General features: G+C 37.3%; 1 pseudogene; it reads left to right on the top strand.

The window, feature by feature from the left end:
• The first annotated feature begins 552 nt into the window (after positions 1–552).
• LOC122318062 lies at positions 553–21764 on the top strand (annotated as a pseudogene).
• The last annotated feature ends 46 nt before the right edge of the window (positions 21765–21810 follow it).

The following is a 21810-nucleotide window of genomic DNA, read 5'->3' as shown; positions in this document are numbered from 1 at the left end:
CTTTGCCAAACTGGGTGCCAATGGTTAAACTGTGTTTTGGTCTTCCTTATTAGAGCTGCCTGCTCACATTAGAGGTAATATCCGGCTGGATAAAGGAGGTTTCCCTTATCTTCGGAAAATTCGAAGATGTTGCTAGATGTTACTGGCTTTGTCTTTATCTCCAGGTATGTCCCTCTTTGCACTCCGTTATTTTCTTTCTTAATCTTTGTTTGTGCAGGTTTGTTTTTTTTTGCAGGTTCAGTTTTGAGGTTTTTGTTTTGTTTTCCTAGAGCCTATGTTTTGTATTTGAGTATTTTTTTGGTTTTTAGGTCTGGGTTTTGGTGCTTTTTGTAGCCCCCAGGTCTTGGGTTGTAACCACGGTTTTCCTCCGCCACAAGTGAGGGTTTTTTAATAAATTTGGGACGGGGCTACTATGTGTGTGGCTTCCGGCTCTTCTCAAAAAAAAAAAAAAAAAAAACAATCCTTGACACACATGATTTCTCTAAAGTGGGTTGCGATCCAAACACATAAAAAAATGGTCCTTCTTGTATGTTTTGATACAAAGGACAGGTTGAGTTTGAAGAGCTCTGAAAATTTTTTTGAGGATAAGTAAATAATTTATCCAGGGTTTTAAATAGAGAAGAGAAAACAAAAACAAAAAAGGAATCTCATTTGGGCTTGAGAGAGAGAGACAGAGATAGATGGGGAACTGCTTTTCAGACGTGGAAGGAGGAAAGCAAGCCTTGGGTGGGGTCCAACATAGCTCCACAGCTACCAACAACAACAATGACGGCCACAATGATGCCGTTGAGTTCTTCTATAGGTCTCGGGGGCTCCGGCAACGCTTCACCCGAGTCGAGGTAGTGACTGTCATTCTAATGCCTATATATATATTACGGAAAATGCTAATACGCCACTGAGTTTATCCCCTCATTTTGATGGTTCATTCCCTGTAATACTATTCTTATACAAATGCAAGGTACAAATCTTTATTAAAAAAAGGTTATCCAGAAAGAGTAAATAATAAAATAATAAATATTTTGTATTAGATAACTAGTTCTGTTAGTTAGTTACGTTGGTTATGATGTGTTTACCTTTATAGCCTTCAGTATTTTACATGTATAAAAGCATAGCTGTAACTTCAGATAATACACAATAATATACAATTCAGAATTCCTTCTTCTCGGTCGATAACTTTACGTCACATCTTTCTAAGTTGTAACCTGGTATCAGTGATGAAACTCTAGGGTTCCATTTTTTTTCTCGCTGCAATGGCTGATGTAGTGCCAAACTCTAATTCTGTCCCTAGTTCTGTAGCAAACTCTAATTCTATTCACATGCGTGATCAACTAGTGGATCCCTATCATCTGCAGAATGGAGATTCGACTAGTTTTGTGTTGGTTTCTCAAGTCCTCATGGGGATAATTACCACACATGGTGTAGATCAATGCAAATTGCCTTGAAGGCAAAGAACAAGATGGGGTTCATCCGTGGAGTCATACAATAGCCAGCTGATTCTAATCCTTTGTATGAATCGTAGGAGCGATGCAACAAGATGATACTGTCTTGGATTTTGAACTCTGTTTCAAAGGACATTGCAGGAACAATTATATACGCAACAACTGCAAAAGAAATTTGGGAAGAATTAAAGAATCAATTTTCTCATGGAAACGGGCCAAGAATTTTTAAACTATAGAAGGGTCTTGCATCACTATCACAAGATCAGTTATTTGTAAGTGCTTACTATCGAAAATTTAAGTGCTTATGGGATGAACTACTTAACTAGAATCAGATTCCCAATTGTACGTGTGGAGCATTAAAATCTTGCAGTTGTGGTGCTGTCAAATTGTTTTTAGAATATCAACATAGACAGCATGTTATTCAATTCTATATGGGATTGAATGAAAATTTCTTTCACATTAGAGGACAAATTTTGCTTATAGATCCATTGCCACCGATTACCAAATTATTTTCTCTAATTATCCAAGAGGAGAAACAACAAGAAGTTGGATCAACACGTTCATCTAATGTTGAAACAGTAGCATTCTTTAGTAAGAAGACAGAAAATCCTAGACAGAATTTTGGGAGGCAGCAAGGAAGAAAAGAAAAATTGCTATGTACTCACTGTGGGATGACCAACCATACGGTTGATAAATGCTACAAGATCCATGGGTATCCTCCCAACTATAGACAGCAGAAAGGGAAATTTTCCATAGCCAATCAAGTCATGGCTTAATCTGCGAGTAATTCTTTTGAATACAAAAATTCACTGCCTTTCTCTCAAGAAGAATGTCAGCAATTACTTGCTTTAATCCACAACAAACAACCATCTCAAGATAATCACCAAGCAGCAATTGTCTTCTTCATTCCAAACCTATTATCCTCTTTAGCAGGTATAAATTCATCCCATAAATCTATTTCCAGCTTGGTCTTTAATGTAAGGATGCCAAGCAATACATATTCAAACACCTGGATCATCGATATAGGTGCTACAGACCACATAATTCATTCTATTGATTAATTTACAAACATAACTCAGAAACTCAATTCTTCTGTGCAACTTCCAATTGGTGAAAATGTTCCAGTTACACATATTGGAAGTGTACAAATATCTGATCAGTTAATTCTAAAAGATGTGCTATGTGTGCCATCTTTCTCATATAATCTGATTTCGGTGAGCAAACTAACCTCCAATCAGAAATGTTGTTTTATCTTTACATCTAATGATTGCTATATTCAGGGCCTTACCCCATGGAGGATGATTGGGAAGGGTAGCAGAGTTGCTGGTCTATATCTATTGCAACAACCACAAGCTAATGTTGTTGATAGTTTTTCTACCTTCTCAAATACCAACTCAGTAATAAACTCAAAATTCCATCTCTGGCATTGTAGGCTTGGCCACCCATCATTAGCTAGATTGCAAGTTCTTTCTAAATCAATTCCAGATGTTTCTTTTCCAAATAAAGAGGTACATACAAATCATTGTTCTGTATGTCCCTTAGTAAAACATAAAAGATTGTCATTTCATACTCATAATTACAATGCTAGCTCTCCTTTTCAATTACTGCATTGTGATATATGGGGGCCTTTCTCAGTTCGTACCCATGATGGATTTAGATACTTTCTAACAATAGTTGATGATGATTCAAGATCAACATGGGTATATCTCATGAAGTCTAAATTAGATGTGAGGAATATTTTCAATTCTTTTTATAGTTTGGTTTTTACACAGTTTAAAGCAAAAATTCAGTGTGTAAGAACTGATAATGGTTCAGAGTTTAGCATGTTAGATTTCTTCTCTTCAAAAGGAATTATCCATCAAAAATCTTGTGTGGAAACACCACAACAAAATTCCAGAGTAGAACGCAAACACCAACATCTTCTCAATGTAGCTAGAGCTTTGAGGTTTCAATCAAATGTGCCTTTGAATTTCTGGGGTGAATGTATACTCACAGCCACATATATAATAAATAGGATTCCTTCTCCTCTTCTAAATAATCAGTCACCTCATGAAGTTTTATATGGAAACATTCCTTCATATACAAACTTGAAAGTTTTTGGTTCATTATGTTATGCTTCAACTCTTACTCAAAACAGCTTCAAGTTTGATTCTAGAGCCAGAAAATGTATATTCATAGGATATCCTTTCGGCACAAAAGGATACAAATTATTTGATCTTGAGACAAATACATTCCTCATTTCTAGAGATGTTGTGTTTCATGAAACAGTTTTTCCATTTTTTTTTCTGATCTTAAATCCTCTTCTGATTCATCTCAAGTTGTAATACCCAAGTACATTCCAGAAACAATATCTACTACAAACAGACAGCCCACACCTCATTTTGAAACAGTATCTCAATTTGAGCCTACCATCATTGATTTACCAAATACTATTTCTTCAAACATACCAAACCAATTCAATATTCAAGATGAAACTCAATTTCCTCACTTGAGAAAATCTACTCGACAACATAAAGCTCCTAAATATTTGCAGAATTATCATTGTCATCTTGCAACCTCTACCTCCAACACATCTCCTGAAGGTATGCTCCGTAAGCAAGTAAGTACTCCTTACAACATTTCTGATTTTATATCTTACTCAAAATTGTCATCCTCACATCGTGCCTTCAGTATATCCATTTCATCTCAAATAGAACCAGAATTTTATCATCAAGTTGTCCATCACCCTCATTGGAGAGAAGCTATGTCCCTTGAACTAGCTGCTCTAGAATCAAATCACACCTGGACACTCACTGAACTCCCACCAAATAAAATTCCAATTGGTTGTAAGTGGGTTTATAAAATTAAATATAAGGCTGATGGTTCAATTGAGAGATATAAGTTAAGATTAGTAGCAAAAGAATATACTCAAAGAGAGGGTCTTGATTTTTTTGAAACTTTTTCTCCTGTTTAAAAAATGGTGATAGTAAGGTGTTTCTTATCATTGGCTGCAATACATGGTTGGCATCTTATTCATCTTGATGTCAACAATGCATTTCTATATGGAGATTTAGATGAAGATGTTTACATGAAGTTACCACCTGGATATCTTCGAAAGGGGGACACTAGAGTGTGTAAAAATTGCAGAAGTCACTCTATGGCCTGAAACAGGCATCTAGACAGTGGAATTCCAAATTCACAGCAGCCTTACTTCAACTTGGTTTTCAGCAGTCCAAGTCAAACTACTCCTTATTCACAAGGCAAAAAGGCACTGAATTTGTTGCTTTATTAATATATGTAGATGATATACTTTTAGCTAGCAGCAACATGACAGCTGTAGAATCAATTAAAACTGCTCTTAATGATCAGTTTAAATTGAAGGATCTTGGACCTGTTAAGTATTTTTTAGGTATGGAAATTGCTAAAAGTAAACGAGGCATTTTCATATGTCAAAGAAAGTATGCTTTAGAGTTGATAGATAGTGCTGGTTTACTTGGTTCCAAACCAGTAAATTTCCCTATGGATACTCACTATAAACTCAACAAGGAAGATGGGGAATTAATAGAAGATAGCACAAGTTATAGAAAACTTATTGGAAGATTATTGTATCTTACCAATACACGACCAGGCATTACCTTTTCTGTGCATCATCCCAGCCAGTTCCTTGATCAACCTCAAGTGCCACACATGCAAGCTGCTATGAGAATTTTGAAATACATTAAAAAGGCTCTAGGACAAAGACTTTTTTTTTTCCAGCATCCTCTTCCATTCAATTAAAAGCCTTTGCTGACTCAGATTGGGCTAGCTGCCCTAACACAAGAAGATCAATTTTTGGTTTCTGTGTGTTCATTGGAGATTCACTTGTGTCTTGGAAATCAAAGATGTAGAAAACTGTGTCCAAGTCATTTGCTAAAGCCGAATATAGGTCCATGGCATGTGCAGTATGTGAAATCACTTGGATTACTTCTTTACTTTCAGACTTGCATCAAACACTTTCCAAGTCTTCACTATTGTTCTGTGATAACCAAGCTGCTTTACATATTGCTGCCAACCCAGTGTTTCATGAAAGAACAAAGCATATTGAGTTAGATTGTCACATCATAAGGGAGAAAATACAAGCTGGCATCATTCGAACTTTACATGTATCTTCAGCTCATCAAGTTGCAGACATCCTAACTAAACCATTGGGTTTTAATTCTTTCTTTTCTCTTTTGTCCAAGATGAATGTGCATAATATATACAATTCATCTTGAGGGAGACTATTAGATAACTAGTTCTGTTAGTTAGTTACGTTGGTTATGATATGTTTACCTTTATAGCCTTCAGTATTTTACATGTATAAAAGCAGACCTGTAACTTCAGATAATACACAATAATATACAATTCAGAATTTCTTCTTCTCAGTCGATAACTTTACTTCACATCTTTCTAAGTTGTAACATTTTGTATTCATGTTTAGTGTTGTTGTTTTGTTTTCAATACATATATGTTTAAAATTATCAAAGAAGTAGTTTTCGTTGCATGGTAGAGGATCGGTTTGTGTGTATTTCAAAGGTTCTGAAATGTTACATACTTAATGTTGAAAGAAGAACTCATCTGTATTTAATTCTTTCACGTACTCTGCTTACATTACTCTGAGGCAAAGCCTCTCAATATATACACAAAGGTAAAACCGAATATTCTCTAGTGCTAGGACAGCTTTACTGCTAAGAAATGTTTGGTTGTTACAAAGGATGATTTGTACAAAGGAATCTGAGAGGCTCGTGCTGCTGCTGTGTACGTTGCATGTGACTTGTACTATCTGTCGTTGAGTGCTGCTGCTCCTGATGCTGCTATGTTTGCTGTATTGCCGTTGCATGCTGCTGTGCGTGTTGCTTGGAGTTATTTGCAACAGCTGCAGGTTGCGCATGGGTTGCATGTTGTTGTACGAAGCATGTATAGGATGCATGCTTTGTTCTAACAGCCCCCTTCAAGTTGAGCGGCAGTAAACGTAAGCGAAGACTTGAACACAACGACTGAAACCTTGTAGCAGACAGCGGTTTGGTTAAGGCATCTTCAAGTTGCTCTTTTCCTGAAATAAAAGCCACAGAAAGTGACTTATTAAGAACTTTGTTTCGCACGAAGTGGAAGTCTATTTCCACATGCTTTGTTCGAGCATGGAAGACAGGGTTAGAAGACAGATACGTTGTTCCCAAGTTATCACAGAATAAGGTTGGAGCAATAGGAAGGTTTACTCCAAGATCATGGCATAAGTGTTGCACCCATATTATTTCTGCAGTGGTGTTGGCTACGGCTTTAAACTCTGCTTCTGTGGAGGATTGGGCTATTGTGGGCTGCTTTTTAGAGGACCATGAGATGAGATTAGCACCAGAGAAAATGCAATATGCACTGGTTGATTTCCTGTCATCAGGGCACCCTGCCCAATCTGCATCTGAGAATGCAGCTATGTTCGTGGAGGCGGATTTGCTTAAAAGTAGGCCAAGTTGAGAGGTATGCTTTAAATATCTAAGTATCCTTTTTACTGCCTACCAGTGAGGAACCCTTGGAGCGTGCATGTACTGGCATACCTTGCCTACTGCAAAAGCTAAATCCGGTCTTGTGAATGATAGGTACTGGAGAGAACCAACGGTGCTGCGGTATAATGTGGGATCTTCAAACAAATTTCCAGCATGAAGACTAAGCTTCTCAGATGTTGACATTGGTGTTTTAACAGGCTTAGCAGAGGCCATGTTGGTTCGAGCTAGCAGGTCTGCAATGTATTTGCTTTGCGTGAGAAGGAGTCCATCACTTGTGTAGTTTGCTTCAATGCCCAGAAAAAAATGTATTTTGCCGAGGTCTTTGATGGGAAATTCCAAACGTAATGCTTGAAGAAAAGTAGTGATAAGTGCCGTGCTTGAACCTGTGATTATTAAATCATCTACATAGACTAGAATATAAATGATAGCAGTTCTATCTATGTAAACAAATAAAGAGGAGTCGGCAGTGGATATTGTAAAATCGAGATCAACCAGTTTCTCACTCAATCGAGAGTACCAGGCCCTTGGTGACTGCTTAAGCCCGTAAATAGCCTTGTGTAGCTTGCACACATGAGTGGGGTACTGAGGGTGGATGAAGCCTTGAGGTTGTGACATGAAAACTGTTTAGGACAGGTGGCCCTGAAGAAACACATTTTGCACGTCATACTGTTGAACAGACCACCCTTTGTTCACAGCAAGGGCTAGAACAAATCAAATTGTTGTTGCTTTTATGACAGGGCTGAAGGTCTCATCATAGTCAAGACCTAGTTGTTGAAGAAATCCCTTAGCGACCAACCTTGCTTTCCATCATTCGATGTTGCCGTCCGCAAGACGCTTAGTTCTGTAAAACCATTTGCATGAGATAATATTAACAGCTTTAGAAGTAGGCACAAGAGTCCATGAATCATTTTCTAAGAGTGTGTTAAATTCATTTGACATGGCTTCTCTCCATTCTGAATATTTCTGGGCAACAGAGAAACAAGTGGGAGTTTCGGGAATGTTGGAAGCAAGAGATATGTGAGCACGTGGAGGTGGCCAACGAATGGTACCATTGGTAAACTGTCTGGGACGTGATGAACCACTTTGCGAGCGAGTGACTACCGAACGAGTTTGCTGCAGAATACCAGGTTACATGGTCTGTGATGGAGGAAGATTTGGTGGAGAAGATGAAGTAGGGGCTGGTCCTAGAATGGATTGGACTTGCTGAGATTGATCTGGAGCAGAGTGAAATAGAGGAAGAGATACGTATTTGGGTTCAGACCGTAAGTTGAGCTTGGAGATGTATGCAAAGGGAAAATTGTCTTCATCATGTTTTATATCCTTTGATATGTAAACACTCTTTGATGGAATGTGATAGCAAATGGACCCTCGATGAGCCGGGCTTAAGCCAAAATAAACACATTGTAAAGCCCTATAGTCAAATTTATGAGGATTAAATGGGCGAGTTAGAGGCCAACAAGCCGATCCAAATACTCGTAGGGATGTAAAGTCAGGGTCAGTTTTGTAGAGAAGAAAAAAAGGAGATAAGTTGTTAAGAGAAGGGGATGGAAGCATGTTTATTAAGCGTATGGCATGTTGGAAAGCATAGGGCCAAAAAGTTAATGGAACAGAGGCATGAGCCAGTAAAGCTAGTCTTGAGTCTACAATGTGCCTATGCTTTCGTTCCACTATACCATTTTGGGTATGGGCATGAGGACACGAAACACGGTGAATTATTCCAGATTTAGAGAGTATTTCAGAAAAAGATCGAAATTCTTCTCCCTAGTCTGTTTGAAGTTGTTTAATCTTGGTATTGAATTGTAATTCAACATAAGCCTTAAATTTTGTAAAAATGGATAGCGCTTGAGACTTGTGTTGCATTGGAAACAACCATGTATGTCTAGAATAATCATCTACAAATGATATGTAAAAACGAAAACCCTCAACTGAAACATGGGGGAAAGGTCCCTATAAGTCACTAAAAACAAGCTTAAATGGTTCAACAGACTTAGTGGTTCTGGTAGTAGCTGATAGGTGGTGATGTTTTGCCATAACACAAGCATTACAAAAATTTGTTGAAGACATTTCAGCAAAAGGAAGGTCATTGTTGCAGAGTATGGAACAAACAATCTTGAGGGAGTGACGGCCAAGACGTGAGTGCCAAAGTGGAATGGAAGAGAGAGAGCTGGAGTTAGCTTGAGGAAGCTGTGATGCGAAGGTATAAAGGCTGTTAGGTGTTGTTGTCCCTTAGAGCAATAGGGTTCCCGTTTTGCAGTCCTTTACACAAAAATGGTCAGAGAAAAATTGAAAAAATACGTTATTGTCTGAACAAAACTGTCGGACAGAGATAAGATTTTTGGTAAAAGAAGGAACACAAAGCATCTTGTTTAAAAGGAAATGAGATGAAGAGGAAGGAAAGAGAGCTAAACCAAAGTGCGAGATTGGTTGAGAGGAGCCATCACCGACATGAAGTTGGTCAAAACCATGGTATTCTGCAGACTGAAGGTTCAAGTTAGCAACGTCGCTCGTAATGTGATTTGTTGCCGCTATATCGGGGTACCAAGCATCGTTTGAAGTGCAGTTAGATGAGCTGTAGTGAGCTGAGGCTGGAGCTACGGATGTGTAGGCTTGGTTGAATCGATAGACACACGTAAGAGCCGTGTGGCCAATCCTGTTACACACTTGGCAAACTGGTTTAGAATCAGTTGTAGAGGAACCAGTAGAGTGTGTACCTGTGAAACTAGAAGGACCTCGGCCACGGTTGCCTGAACGAGCTCCACGATTTCAACCATAGTTTTGACGGCTACGGCCACGACCTCGACTGAAGGCAGGGGAGCGAGTGGTAAAATTAGCTGATATTTCAGATGAGAAGAGTGAAATATTGGCAGTGTGATGTTGTAGTCTAGCTTTGTGAGCTAGAAGAAGACTCAAGAGTGACTCTGTAGAAATAAGGTCAACTCGAGCTGATACAGATGAGACTAAGGCATCGTATTCTGGTCCAAGCCCAGCTAAAAGGTAAGGTATAAAATCAGGGGAAGGTAAAGGGCGTCCAGCAGCTGCCATAGTGTCAGCGAGAGATTTGGCTTTTTGAAAATAGGTTGATATTGAATCAGAACCTTTCTTAAGGGAAGCAAGCTGAAGTTGAGTTTGAATGAGACGGGCTTGGGAGGAAGAAGCATAAGCAGATTCTAAGGATAGCCAAACCTCACGAGCAGAAACACAACCAACAACCTGAGGAATGATGGATTCGGAAAGAGAGGATATCAAAGCCGACATGACCAGCTGGTCTTGTTGAAACCATGTTTCATATTCTGGGTTTGATGAGGCATCGGGTAGTTGATGAGGTGGGCCTGGACAAGAGCCATCAACATATTTAAAAGGGCGTTGGCCTCGTAGATAAGGTACAAGTTGAACTTTCCATAGTAGGAAATTTTTAGGCGTAAGCTTCACTGAAAGAATGTGAGAGAGGGTAGGTGAAGGTAAGGAAGGAAGAGAAGTGGGAGTGGAGGAAGAGGAGTGGGCGGCAGAAGAATCAGTCATAATGTAGTATGAAGAAGAGTTGGACGATGAGTCCTTAGGTATGCTCTGATACCATGTTGAAAGAAGAACTCCTCTGTATTTAATTCTTTCACGTACTCTACTTACATTACTCTGAGGCAAAGCCTCTCAATATATACACAAAGGTAAAACCGAATATTCTCTAGTGCTAGGACAGCTTTACAACTAAGAAATGTTTGGTTGTTACAAAGGATGATTTGTACAAAGTAATCTGAGAGGCTCGTGCTGCTGCTGTGTACGTTGCATGTGACTTGTACTATCTGTCGTTGAGTGCTGCTGCTCCTGATGTTGCTGTGTTTGCTGTATTGCCGTTGCATGCTGCTATGCGTGTTGCTTGGAGTTATTTGCAACAGCTGCAGGTTGCGCATGGGTTGCATGTTGTTGTACGTAGCATGTATGGGATGCATGCTTTGTTCTAACACTTAACGTTCTTAAAGCTATGAGTTTTGCTTGATAAATGAAGCATGCGGGGCATGCAATGTTGCCTCTGATATTCTATCATTTAAATGTTTGGCCTATTACTAGTTTCTCAGAATCAGGAATGGATAGCATGGTCGGGGTGCCATGTGTTTTGGTGTATAGATAAACGATGATGTTTTGATTGACTAAATTGATAACCCACATAGTAACCAACTTCTTAAATTTAAGACTGCAGTAAATGTTTTAGTCAAGCTAGATATTTTAACGGAATATTAGTAAATTGGAGACTAACGAGGTTGTATGAAGCGACATGTTGCCTTTTAGTATTGTGCAGGAGTTGAATATTTCTCATTTTTAAGTGCCTAAGGTTGAAGTGCCACCTATATTCTTGAAAAGGGTTACCTGCCATTTCTTTCATCTCCAACAGAGGGAAATTGTGCGGTTCTGTTGCCCCTTACTAGAAAGAAATGGGTGGAATAACGGCAAGCTCCAAAGCATTATATTGCCTAACAAAGATTTTACAGGGGATGGGATCGGTTATCAGTATTATAGGAGATTTTGAAATCTGGAATTGTTATTTTATCTGCATGCGTGGCTCTTTTGTTTTTAGTTTCTTTTTATTTATGTATGTAATGTTAACTCATTTGTTTTGCTTTTTCAAAATGTATTCATGCATTTTAATCTGTGCTGCAGTTATCCCTATCAGCAATTCACTTGCGAGATCGTGACATCATTTCAAAGGTATACCTCTAAACATAACCATATGTTTGATAGTGATGTTTACTGAGGGTTTATACTAGCATCTTTCCTTTGCCGAATCATTTGTTTAGCTACTCTAATGTCCACCTTCATCACCTATATATTTTCTATGCTTAGCACGGACTGGAAATTATGATCCAAACCACACTTTGAATTTGTATGAATTCAAAACTCTGGTATAATATTTCTCGAGTTAACATAATTCTATGAATTAATCAGCTCTAAATTTTGAGATAACTATCACAATTTTGGTTCATTATGTTGAAGTACATTTTACTATGTGATTTTCACTTCAAGAGATACAACCAAAACAGAGGGGAAATGGGCATGTAAGCTGATCATTACTTTATGTTAAGCTACTATTTTTATATGTTCTGTGTACTTGGACTATGTCTATTTACCAATATAAAAAAAAGTTAAGTTACTATTTTGACAGTATTTTGTTTACATAAGATATTGGTAGCCATACTCTTGTAATGAGTTGGATTACTATCTATGTAGATCGATAACTGTCTTGGTTAGTATGGGTAGTTACTATACACTGATGAAAAACTTGGGTAGAAAAACTACAGTGCTTAGTGATATAATTAGTGATATAATTTAGTTTGTTCTGTTTTTGGTGTTCTTAATAATATATTAGTTTGTACTTGTGTCCTGCGTTTACTGATCAGGAGGATATATGTCTTCCATTAGGAGTTTCTCAAACAAGAAATGATTTCAAAGTCGAAGAGTTTCTTGCTTCTTCTGTATCTCTTCAGCTTAACCTTTGGATGACTAAATCCTGGACACCATCTTTGTTTGATCAAAATTGCTAAAAACTGAGCTAACAGCCCAAGTTTCTGGTGTTTTTCTTTCTTCTCAAGTTTACAAGTAGTTTTCATGGGATTCCCATCCTGGTAGTGTTCAGTTTACATTTATCATAAGTAGTATTTACACGGGTAGCGAGCTGAACTAATACTTCATGTTGACCGTTTCTTGAAAAAGGTGATTATTTAGCTTTCAAGGTTCGAGTTTTTCAATACACAGTAGTTTTTTTATGTACATATTTTGGTATGGATTGTCTTACTGTTGTTTGAGCTAAAATAGATATTGTTCTGTTCAAAGTGATCCCATGGCAGTGGTATATACGAAGAATATATTGGAAAACTAGAGGAGTTAGGCCGCACTGAGGTTATACTGAATAGATTAAATCCCATTTGGATAGAAAAAGTTACAGTTGCATTCCAGTTCGAAATTGTACAGCCATTGGTGTAAGCTTTACAAATTCATTTTAAATGCCTATCTTTTTTGTAGATATAGTTATTTTATTTATTACAGAAACTCCTATTTTGATTTGATTGCTTTTGACTCACTCGCACTTCCCTTCTTTATTTTCGCTCTAGATTTCATGTATATGATGTTGATACCAAATATCACAATATACCTGTGAAGGTACATCATAGTTTTTGCTCTCGAGTATCTAATATTTTACATCTTTGTACGTTGTGTTTTTCCAAATATAATTTGTACCAACATTATACAAGAAAAAGTGTACATGCTAAGTGTGTCTGTAGTATCTCTTCCAACACTTTTTAAGTGCTAAATACTGCAAATTGCAGGTTAGAACTCTTTTACTAGTTTTTCTGAGAAAATATGTGTTGGTTAGATGACATTATACTTTCACTAGCCTGTTCAGTTGTATTTTTGTTGATACATGGTTAAACACATTGAATTGGCAAAAAAAAAAAAAAAAAAAAAAAAATTCGAGAACAATAATAAATGACTATTGGATGCCAACTGCATATTTATGTCAACCTAAGATTGTCATTGTTTTTAATCTTAGTCATGTAAGAAAAGAAACCAACTTATGGGAGAAGTGCAGATAAAATCTGAGTTGGATGAGAGACAAAACACCAGAGGAAAACATAATGTTAAACTATTACCATATGATCTATAATTTTTAGAAAATTTGTATGAACCATTTTTCTGTTGCACTTATAAATATATCTATTTCTGTTGTGTTTCAGACACTGAAATTGAAGGATCAATATTTTCTTGGAGAGGCCACGTGTGTTCTATCAGAGGTATGCTGCCTTGGGATCAATCAAGCTCATTGAGAATGCATATGCATATTCACTAAGCTGGTGCAAATTGAGTATAAAATTATATCAATTTTCAGAATTTTTGTATTAAAAGCTTCAATAGCAGAAAGACTATCATGAGAGCTTTTTCTCCAATTAAGTGATATATTAAGATATCAGGTTACCATCGATGCAGTTGAAGAGCATGTTGCAATTGCTGCCATTTTTAACCTTACTGAACATCAAATCCTTCCCCCCTCTTCCATGGCAGGTACTTACCAAACAAAATCGAAGTTTAACCGTTAATCTTCGTAGTAAAATTGGGCATGTGGGTTTGCGGAACTTAGGGGTACTCACCATCCATGCAGAGGAAACAGTTGCTTCAAGGAGGGTTGTTGAGATGATGCTCCATTGTTCTTACGTGGATAACAAGGACATATTTTTGTAAAAGTGCATGTATTTGCAAAGCTTTATGTTATGTATGCATGTATATTCGTTGTTTGTTTCATCCTTAAAATTCATCACTTTATTCTAGGACCCTTTTCTAAGAATATCTAGAATTGTTGAGAGTGGAGGCTCCATTCCAATATGCAAGACTGAAGTAGTGAACAACAATTTAAATCCAAAATGGAAATCCCTATGCCTAACTGAGTATGCAGCAGTTTGGAAGTAAGGTAAACTTGTCACTTGATGATTTGATCACACTATATTACAGGATATTCTGCTATTTGGATGATTAAGAAGATGCATGTGGTGCATGACATTTGGCTTGTTGCCGGATAACCCATTGATTATCGAGTGCTTTGATTTCAATAGCAATGGCAAACATTCGCTTATTGGGTAAGTGGAATTTCGATAATCTGCGGATTCATTTTTGCTTGGTTTCCTTTGTTATCTGAGTTTAGTCTCTGGTTCTAAAGAAGATACTGTTCTTAAATTTACCATATCAGTAAACTTCAGAAGTCAATGGCTGACCTGGAAAAACTTCATGAAGGTAGAAGTGGTGCAAATCTTACCATAAAATCTCATCATGGTCACAAGAAGGTACTTATTCATAATTGCAGTAGAATTTTTTAAAATATTTTGGTTTATTCATTTTATTTGAATTTGCATTTGTTCAATGATTCATCAATATAGGTTTTGAAGGGAGAGCTCTGTGTGGATCAATTTTATTAGAAGGAACAATACAGCTTTCTTGATTACGTTTCTTGTGGATTTGAGCTTAACTTATGGTTGCAATTGACTTTACAGGTAAGTAATTTCTAGAAGACTATTTATACACGTGATAATTGATTTTTTTATTTTTTGTTCTCTCTTTTCTGGTTGTAGATGTTTCACTCCAATATCTTATTAATAATTTGAATATTCAATTTTAATTGGTCTAGCCTCTAATGGAAATCCTCGTAACCCAGATTCTTTACACTACGTTGATCCTTCCGGCCAGTTAAATTCTTATCAAAAGGTGAGTCTGTGCATCCTGATCTGGTGCTTTCAACAGCGTATTATTTTGACTCCAAAACTAGTATAGGCAAATTCTTTGGATCGATTGGCATGTCCTTCCTCTCCTCCATATCTAGTTCTCCTATATGAGCTCATGAGTTGTATTTTCATTATGATATTGACCCCCAAATTTACCTCCCCACATATAACACTGACCTGGGAAATTAGTTGTTATCTTGATTTGGTTCATATATATATATATATTATGAAGTTTGGTCCCTAAACATGTTTCTAAATTGCTTTCTTTTATTTCTGTTTTAACTCAGTTTGATCAAATGGCTTATTTTCAATATCCAATTTGCTTTCTTGAGTTTTTGAGAAAAAACAAGTTTATTTGTTCTGGTTTGTTAAGGGGGCCTTCTGTTAGCCTGTATTTAAAGAAATTAATATTGTTGATGGGTGAAGTTATTATCTGCTTGATAACTGAATTTGTTTCAGGCTATAATGGAGGTTGGGGAAGTCATTCAATTTTATGATTCTAATAGGCGCTTTCCTGCTTGGGGCTTCGGTGGGAAAACATTTGATGGAACCATCTCACATTGCTTCAACCTGAATGGAAGCGCAGGTAGCTTTGAGGTGAGAAGAGCCCATTTTATAATTATTGTTTCTTCATCTCTGATGCAACATTGCAACATTTTGGTTTGCATCTACTAGCATTTCCACAGGACTATCTATCTTGTTTAATATTTATATTTTTTGCTTTGTTTGGGTGTCATAGTCAGCGTCAACCAATTAAGTAAGAAGTTGGTAAACGCATTAGTTGAAAAAACATCGAGTATAGATAACCACAACACATGCAAAACTGTTATATACAATCATTTTAGATAGGCAATTAATTATAGGCTTTAGAAAGTCTTTATGGTCCTTCAAAATTTTTTTTAAGTAAATGAAAACGACAAAAATCAAATGGATTGATCAAGTTATCACCCAATACTCTTCATAATGCTATATGTTATACTCTACGTACAATGCTTTTTTTCTGCCTTGTACAATTGTTAACATAATGAAAATGATCTGTACCATTATAAGACTGACATTGAAATCAAGTGATTTGTGATTGTTGCATAGCATTAGTATCATCCTAATGAAAACTACATGTTCCTACTCCTCAAGTAACGCATTTAGCTTCTAATTTTCAATAGTTCGAAGGAGTTGAAGGCATCATGTCTGCTTATGCAAGTGCTCTACATAATGTTACTTTGGCAGGATTAACGTGTTTGGCCAAGTGATTAAAACTACTGCTCAAATTGCAAGCCAATCTGTTTCATACAACAACAAAAAGTACTTTGTCTTGCTCATTATTACAGTAAATAGAATAATTAACTTCATTTGTTGTCTCTTTCCACCTTCAATCCATCATTTGGTAATCAAATAAATTGTCACCTTTTCTAGGATGGAGTCCTTACAGACCTTCAAGAAATGAAAGACTCTTTGGTGAAGGCACCTGATCTTCCACTATCAATTCTTATAGTCGGAGTGGGAGGTGCAGATTTTGGACAAATGGAGGTATGGCATTGTTTTCCTAGAACTTGAACTTACCCTCATGTTAATCTGTCATCTAACTTAAGTTTTTGTAACAGGTCCTTGATGCTGATAAAGGACAACGATTAGAGAGCTCTACAGATTGTGTTGCTACACGTGACATTGTACAGTTTCTTCCAATGCGAGATGTTCATGGTAAGTACATAATGGCACGTGCACATATGGAGCTAAAAATTGGGTCTAGATGCATGTTTCTTTGCCAAATTGAGGGAACTGTCATAAAAGGTTATTCTTGGTGCGATGCAACTAGGAGCTTGTGGTCTTGTGACTGAGAGCCACGGTGGTAATGTTGCACCATAATTAACTGCTTTGGAGTGTTGGGAGAGTCCCCATGCTCACATCTTCCCTATTCTCAGAATAATAAGCAAGAACAAATGTTTGCTTCTAGCAAATAAGAAGAGAGTTTGTTTCTCAAAAAAGGAAGGAAACTATTGAGGAAGGTGACACATGGGCCTCATGCACCAATCAGAATATTGATCTTGTGGTGGTGGATGGTAGATCGGCCAGCAACCAAATCAAAGATAAGGCATGTGGAGGTCATAAGTGGATTGACCAAAACAAATTGAGAGTTTACATTTCCAGCAAAATGGTGCCAGGGTGCCAAAAATCGAGGTGAAAACGAAATTAAATGACTGAAAAACACTTTAGGAACTTGAGGTGCAAGTAAAGAAGAGTTAACTGTCGAAAAGAGAGCAGGCGAGGGGTGGCGAGTGCCACCGATGCTTGTCATTGGTGGCGAGTGGCAATATGTGTGGTTGTTTGGTACTTGAGTGCAGTGGCTATGGGTGATCAAATGGTGGGGATTCTATATATGGTGGGCTTGTGGTCAGTGTTTTTGGTACCGTACCGTACCGTACCGGTCACCAGGCCGGTACAGGTAAGGTACCTGTTTCGTACCGGCCGGTACCGGCCTGTATTTCGGCCTGTACCGGCCGGTATTTCGGCCTTTATGTTTTTTTTTTTCATTTTTTTAAGTTATAATCTCATTTTTTGACCCCCAATTCATATCAGACTATTTACAATTTATATATATATGTATTCATGTATAATTTATTCATATATAGATTATTATTTTGAAATATAATTTATATATATTTATATATATAATTTATTTATATATCGACTATCCAGAAACGGTACTGGTACCGAAATATTTAGTTCCAGTGCCTTGACCGGTACGACATCCGGTACGGTATTCAAAACATTGCTTGTGGTGGTTGGAAATGGTCGGACAGCAGTAGAACTAACCTCCAAGACCTAACAAAATAGAGACAAAAGAAGGAAGAAGATGAGGGGAAATTTTTTTAAAAATTGGAGAAATGGAATGAGAAGATCTAGATTGGAGAGAAGATTGAGGTAGGGGTGAAAAACCGACATTACGGTTCGGTTTTGTTGGAAACTTGAAACCGACCGGCCGACCTTTGCTAGCCATGGAACCTGGCCGAAACCGACCGTGCAAGGGGGGTAAAATTGGCCGGACCACTTGCCGGCCAGTTCACGGTCGGTTGGTCGGTTCTATACAGTTTGGGCCTTTTTAAAGCCCAATTCATCCTCTTTTTGGGCTCAATTCATTAGTTAAGATCATCAATATTTGTTGGCTTTTATTTGCTGAAATTTTAAAATTAAATTTAAATATTCAATTTCATTTTAATTTTAATGTCATTTATACTACTAGTAACTAATAATTACTAATACTACTTATAGTCTTATATACTAATTACTACTTAAATAAAAACAAATAAATAAAAAACTCCACTAAATGTTTAATACACATTACAAACAAAACCAAATTGTCTTAAGCAAATAAGCAACGATTGTTCCAAATATAGATTCCAAATAAAACCAAATTGTCTTAAAATTTCACAAATCTTCATTCTTCAAGTCTCCAAGATTCCAAATAGATGTCCAATGCAATATCGACTCTTCAGTCATCAATAGTTGTGATGCACGATGCTCCTAACTCTATATAGAAAAACATCAAATAATCAATATTAATAAATTAGGATAATGAAAAAGAATTTAAATTAAATTATAAAAGTAAATGAATATGGAAATTGAATGAGAAAAACATTACCAGATTCTACCACAAAACTTTCAACATTATCCTTGACCTCTTGAATATCAATTGGGGTTGATGGACGTTGCAACTAATTCTGAGTACAAATAAGTGCCTCAACAGTTCTCGGAGCCAATGAACTCCAAAAAGGATCAAGTAAACGACTTCTCGTACTAAATACTGATTCTAATGCAACCGTGGAAACAGGCATGGGCAATAAGTCTTGTGCAATCCTCGCAAGTATAGGATAGTTAGGCTCATTAACTTTCCACAGTTCAACAAGTCAAAAGATTGGTTGAATGCCTCACAACCATCTGAAAAATACCGGTCAATCTCTGTTTTGGTAGATGTAGATCCAGAGGCACTCAATGCTAGCAACCACTCATAAAAAAATTGTGACTCACGATTGTCTTCACCAACTTTTATGGATGTAGATGGTAGAGGGGGAACATGTTCAGTCGAGTTAGTCGAGCTAGAACCGAACGCATCATTATACTCCGCATACAAATCTGATAATAATTGTCTCACATTTGACACCAACTCTTCAGCCCGACACTCATCATGAATTTTTTTTAGGTGGAAAGTAAGAAGCTTTAACTTACTACATGGATCAAGCACAACTGCAATCAACATCAACTTCATCCTATCCAATGAACCCCAATACTTATCATATTTAATTCTCATGCTTACTGGCATATTCATCAAAAAATTATTGTCACTCTCACTCAGCCTAACCAACTCTTTTTGAAGCATATAAATCTCCAAAAAACTGGTATTTGTCGTGACATACAAAGACCCAGAAAATCTACAAGTGACATCATAAAACATCTTCAAAAATTTTACAAATACCAGCATTGTCTCCCACTTCTTAGCTCTAGGAGGCCCAATGTTTCTATCCTTAAAATAAGAGAGAAAATTGTGGTCCTCACTCTCCATCCGCCTAAAAGCCTTCTCAAATTTTTCAGCCGCCTCCAACATTATGTAAGTTGAATTCCATCGGGTTTGCATATCAAGGGACAACATTTTTTTACAATCAATTTTCTCTTTTTCTGCACATCTCTTAAACTTCTCTAACCTTGCAGGGGAGGAGTGCACATATATAACCGCATTTCTAACCATTGTAATGGCGTCATTACACTCCTTAAGACCCTCATTCATGACAAGGTTCAGAATATGAGCACAACATCTCATGTGCATATAGTTTCCCCCCATTGAGGGAAAGTAAGAAGCCCTAACTTACTATGTGGATCAAGCACAACATCTCATTGAGAAAGGAAGGAAGGAGGGAAAGAAGAGGGAGAAGTTGGGACGTACTTCATTCCTCGTAGCGTGAGGTTGGGAGGGAGACTTTTTTAGAGACAATTAAGAGCTTTTTTATGGGGAGAGAGAAAGCAACAAAACCACATTGTTGATTGCAATGCCTAGTTAGATAATTATTCATTGATGGAGTGAAGAAAGGATTAAAGGGTGGGTTTGAACACTGAAATTGTGTTTGACGCATGAACTGCTGTTGCCATGCACCACTGTCTTGGTCCTTAATTTTGCGTGTTTTTTTTAACTCTTTATGGATTAAACATTGACTGACCAAGGTTGACCAACACCAAACAAATTGGCTTCTTCATTTACAACCCAAAAGTCAGTTCAACTTCATTTTTTCGTTGACGTTTGTATTATCTGTTTGGGCTTATTGACTTTTGTATCGAATGGCATGAATAGTTTCCTTTTACTTTTATCTTGTTGCAGCCGTGTTGTTTTTGCTTCAACCCCATCATTTAACTTAAACTATAACATAGTCGTTGTGTGCCATGTGCAGGTGGACATATTTATGTGGTCCAAGCCCTTTTGGAAGAGCTACCAAGATAGTTTTTGACGTACATGCGGTGTAGAGATATCAAGCCACACCCTCTCCCTGAAGCCCAAGCGTCTACTACTTGAGTATATGTACCAACTCCACAAAAGGTCGAGGTTGGATAGGGTCAAATAAGGTATGTTATATACCACTAATCAACAGCAATTGCCAAGGTTTTTCGAAGTCTATCCCACCAATAGATTGACCTACCTGAAAGTAGGTACTGTTTCCTTTTTCCTTCGTGGGTTTGGGCAAGGAGTTATAATTTTAATGCCAAGAACAAAATATGAGGGTATATGAGATTGTTCAACATCCCTCCCTCCCCCTGGAAAGAAACCCCCACCAAGAGCCCTTCCCTCTTCCACTGACGCTTGTCTCTTTAGATACAGTGTATTTCATCCACAATCTCACTTGCACACCACGAATGAAGTGTCAGTTCTTCATCGACCTCTTCCACCATCCAAAAGAAGTCTTCCGCTTGTGCATGTTTGTCAAAAGCCATTTGCAGCACATGTAACAATTACCACATGCATGCTGCCCGTATGGTATTGATTTTGGCCCTTTTTTAAAGCCACTCTCTTATAGTTGGCCGTTGGTTGGCTTACTAGCATTTTTTTCCTTATTTTCTTGATTTTTTGTCTTTTATTTCAAAAAATTTGATCTTCAAATCTAGGCTCCAATTGCAGCCATGCATGCACCACCCAAATGTCTCCTCATTCAGTTTGCAACTCACTCTTCTACTATTTTGATCAATGCGTGCATGAGCCATACGTGCCGTTTTCTGTACATGTATGGTCCTCATGCACTGCCACACCACCATAGCATACTCTCCCCCCTTCACGGCCCTACCTGATCTATACCTACAATTCTTTTAACTTTTATCTCCTCATTGTTTTTCTTCAACTATGGGACCATACTAATTATCTGATACCAATTTTCGAGTCATGTTTATTTTCTTGTTTTATCAATTTTTTAGGGTGATTGAGGGGATATCTAATCCCCTCAAGTTGTATTCATGTTTTCTTTACTAATGTATTCAAAGAAACTGGTAAGTGTATCAATATTATTCGATTGCGAGCTTTTATACCAAGTTTTTCTCTTATTACATATAATTGTACACGTGGCTTTTTTCTTTTGGTTGTAAGAATCCCAA

Source organism: Carya illinoinensis, chromosome 8 (assembly GCF_018687715.1).
Source record: "Carya illinoinensis cultivar Pawnee chromosome 8, C.illinoinensisPawnee_v1, whole genome shotgun sequence".
In the NCBI taxonomy this organism is placed as follows: domain Eukaryota; kingdom Viridiplantae; phylum Streptophyta; class Magnoliopsida; order Fagales; family Juglandaceae; genus Carya; species Carya illinoinensis.
This window is presented reverse-complemented; position numbering and strand designations above follow the sequence as displayed.